The sequence below is a fragment of the Carica papaya genome, chromosome 3 (genome assembly GCF_054855325.1).
Source record: "Carica papaya isolate Zhongbai chromosome 3, ASM5485532v1, whole genome shotgun sequence".
Taxonomy (NCBI): Eukaryota; Viridiplantae; Streptophyta; class Magnoliopsida; order Brassicales; family Caricaceae; genus Carica; species Carica papaya.
This window is the reverse complement of record NC_142311.1, coordinates 7409059-7412745: the sequence shown is the minus strand read 5'-3', so window position 1 is coordinate 7412745 and position 3687 is coordinate 7409059. Positions and strand designations below refer to the sequence as shown.

The following is a 3687-nucleotide window of genomic DNA, read 5'->3' as shown; positions in this document are numbered from 1 at the left end:
ACTTATATACCATCTTTTGATATTAAATGTCCCATAAAGGTAACCTGGTCAAGTAAAAAAAACCACACTTACTTAACTTCGCATACAACTTCTTTTCTCTAAGAACCTGCAAAACTTGAGCCAGATGCAAAACATATTCCTCCTTACTCTTAGAGTAGACCAAGATATCATCGATCAAGATTATGACAAACTTTTCCAAAAATGGTCTGAAGAGTCTATTCATTAAGTTCATGAAGATTGCAAGTGCATTAGTCAACCCAAACCACATGATAAAGAACTCATAATCTTTGTACCTAGTCCAAAAAGTTGTCTTCATAATATCTTTAGGTTTTATCTTTATCTGATGATACCTCGAATATAGGTCAATTTTAGAAAAGACTAGTGCATCCTGTAACTGGTCAAAGAGATCATCAATTTGGAAAGAATGTACTTATTTTTAATTGTAACTCTATTTAATTCCCTGTAGTCTATGCACAATCTTAATGTGTTGTCATTTTTCTTTGCAAATATCCCAGGGGACACACTATACCGGATGAAACCCTTATCAAAAATTCTTGAACCTACTTCCTCAGCTCTTTCATTGCAATTTAGCTCATCTTGTATGGGGTCAATGAAATCGGTTGAGTACCTGACTGAAAAATTGATGGCGAATTTCACTTATCGGTCTACAGGCAATCCTGGTAAGCCATCAGGGAAGACATCCAAGAATTCCTTGACTACTAAAATTTCTTGGATATCAGCCCCCTTACTTATCTTGTCTAATACATATTAAGATTGTTAAATCACTTCACATAAATTTAATATCAATAGATTATTTCCTTTATACACAAATAATTAAGAAGGAAGAAAAGGGAAAGTCATTAGCACAAAAATGACACTTGATTAGGAATATTGAATACAAGCTTTTTATAGTAGTAATCAACAGTAACATGATAGGCTGCTAACCACTTCATTTCTAGTATTATGTTGAATTTCCTAATATTTAATAATATTAAATCTATCTCAAATTCTTTATCTGCGACCTCTATAATACATGACTTGTAGACTATACTGGGTGTCATATTATAATTTGTGGAGGTGGACACTATTAAAATAAAATCAAGGGACACAGGAACAACACTTAAATATTGTACAAATGCACGTGAAACAAAAGAATGTACAGCTCTAGGGTCAATTAAAGTATGTTCTATGTGCTTACAAATAAGGCACGTACCCTAAATCACGTTGAGATTGACTTCAATATCTTTAGCTGTGATGGCATAAACTCGGCCTAGGACTGTCGGTTTAGCTTGTGACTGAGGCTGAGGGCAATCACGGACCTGATGATCAGTACTTCCACATTTGAAATAGGCATTGTTGAGTCGGTAACACAGGATGTCTCCATAATTCTTGTCACAATGAACACAACTTTGACCATGTTTTACCAGTAGAGTTTGCAGTGGGGCAAGGTGAGTTACTTTAGGTCTTTTATTCTGGTGGCCCTAACTTGGGAGTAGCTTTTTGTAAGGGACTGGAGGCCTGAAACTACCTGTTGCCGGCGCAGAGGTCCTAATAGTACTTTCAATGAGTTACACCTTGACCAGAACTTGCTGATAGGTACGAAGCTCAAGTACTACCGGCGTACTCTATCTCTTTCTGATGACGAATGTGATCAGGGAAGTACTTAATATTAAATGCCTTTAAAAAGTGTTCTCATGGGATGGGTGTGGGTAGAGTAGTCTCCTTAACTTCCCACTAGTGGTCTGCTTCTCCCTCAAGCATAAAGGTGACGAAGATAACCTTCTATTCATCAGTCACCCCCAAAACTCTAAAAGACTTTTCAGTTGCTTTTAGCTAATTTTCAACCTTATAAAAATTCAATGCTCTGACAAATGGAACTGGATTCAGTCATTTATACATCTCAATATAACTTGGATCCATCGCTAGTAGAGTTGGGCCTTATTGAGGTGGAGGATTTAGCAAGTCTCCCCATGTAAGAACATGAGGAGGATCAGGAAGGTCCCTCCTTTCTTCTATAGCTTGTTGACCATTAATGAGCCTCTTTACTAAGTTATAAAAACGATCAACATCTTTCCGTAATGATTATATATGAGAAGATCTGCCTGTAGGAGGTCGTCCTTGCCTTATTTTCATTTGCCTACATCCTAAATAAAAATTTTAAGATTTATCTTTTGAGATTATATTCTCAACTATAGTTTTATCCTTAAGTCTTATGTGCAAGAGACGATTCCGAAGAATGTGGGCTTTGATATAAATTATAATAGCCCAAACTCTCATCCAGAGTTCTGACCATACGCACACCATATCATGATAAAATGATCTATAAGAATACTTTGTACAATAAATTTTAAAATAATAAAAAGTACATCTCTTTCTCACTCTCATTATTTTTGCTATTTTAGCGAAAGTCTCAAATGTAAATGTCTTTTCTCTCTCTCTCTTTCTATATATATATATATATATATATCTTATTGAATATTATTTATTAAATTATATTTTTTTATGTTTGATTATACTTTATATATATATGTACAGGCTGGAGGATAAGGATCACTTCGTCCTGAACATAAGTAAACTTATATACAAAATCAAATCATATATGCGTAGATATATATATCTAAATTAATAGTTTATTCACTCATTATATATATATATATATGTGTGTGATTTTGTACTATCAGAATGTGGAAAGGCATGTGATTATCGAAGTTCGAAGACTCATCATCAGAAAGCATGCCTGTTTTACTGCAACTATTGCTGCAAAAAATGTTTATATGTTCCATCGGGCACTTACGGCCACAAAGAAGAATGTCCCTGCTACAACAATTTGAAAACTAAAGAGGGAAAACCCAAGTGTCCTTAAGAAATATTTTGTTACTGTATTTAATTATCAGTAAGCGTTATATCATATTATATCTATTTATTTTTTATTTTTAATAACTATTTTATTATATTTAGTTTCTATCTTTAATTATTATTTATTAAATAGAGAGTTCATGGATAAAGATATAAAAAGAATGTGATATTTAAAGTTGCACATTTATTTTATGTAAATTAATCAATACAAAGTACGTATTGTTATATACCTATACCATATATCATGACATCAACTTTGCATATAAATATTATTTAAAGAGAAACATTTAACGAAAAATATGAAAATATTTAATATCCCATTTGAGATCTTAACTTCATAGTATGCTTAAGAAAATACGAGATTAACTTTACTACTTTAATTTCAAACTCCGATTATATACTGAAAAAGAAAATATCATTTATATTATTTTAATACTCTCGTCATATATAAAAAGATAAAAAAAGATAACTCCACAACATCGATCTTGTACCTATACGTATAGAAATAATATATTATTTTTATTGTTTCAATTTTATTATTATTGTTAAGCAATATATTTTTTTAATAAACATTAACATTCATTAATTAGATGATAAATAAACTCTAATCATAACGCAAAAGAACACAATTTATAGAGGATAACATATAAGAATAGGTCAACTTTAAATATATAAATTATTGGAAAAGAATAGATGTATCGACCATTTAATAAAATAGTAGTTGATAGATAACATATATATATATATATATATGTATTTGATTTTTTGTTGTTTCATTCATACTCATACATATATCTATGCCCTTTTAATAATTTTAAAATATTTATTACA

At 31.2% G+C, this 3687-nt stretch overlaps 1 pseudogene; it reads left to right on the top strand.

The window, feature by feature from the left end:
- Window positions 1-610: 610 nt before the first annotated feature.
- LOC148266647 (gibberellin-regulated protein 12 pseudogene) lies at window positions 611-2863 on the top strand (annotated as a pseudogene).
- Window positions 2864-3687: the final 824 nt, after the last annotated feature.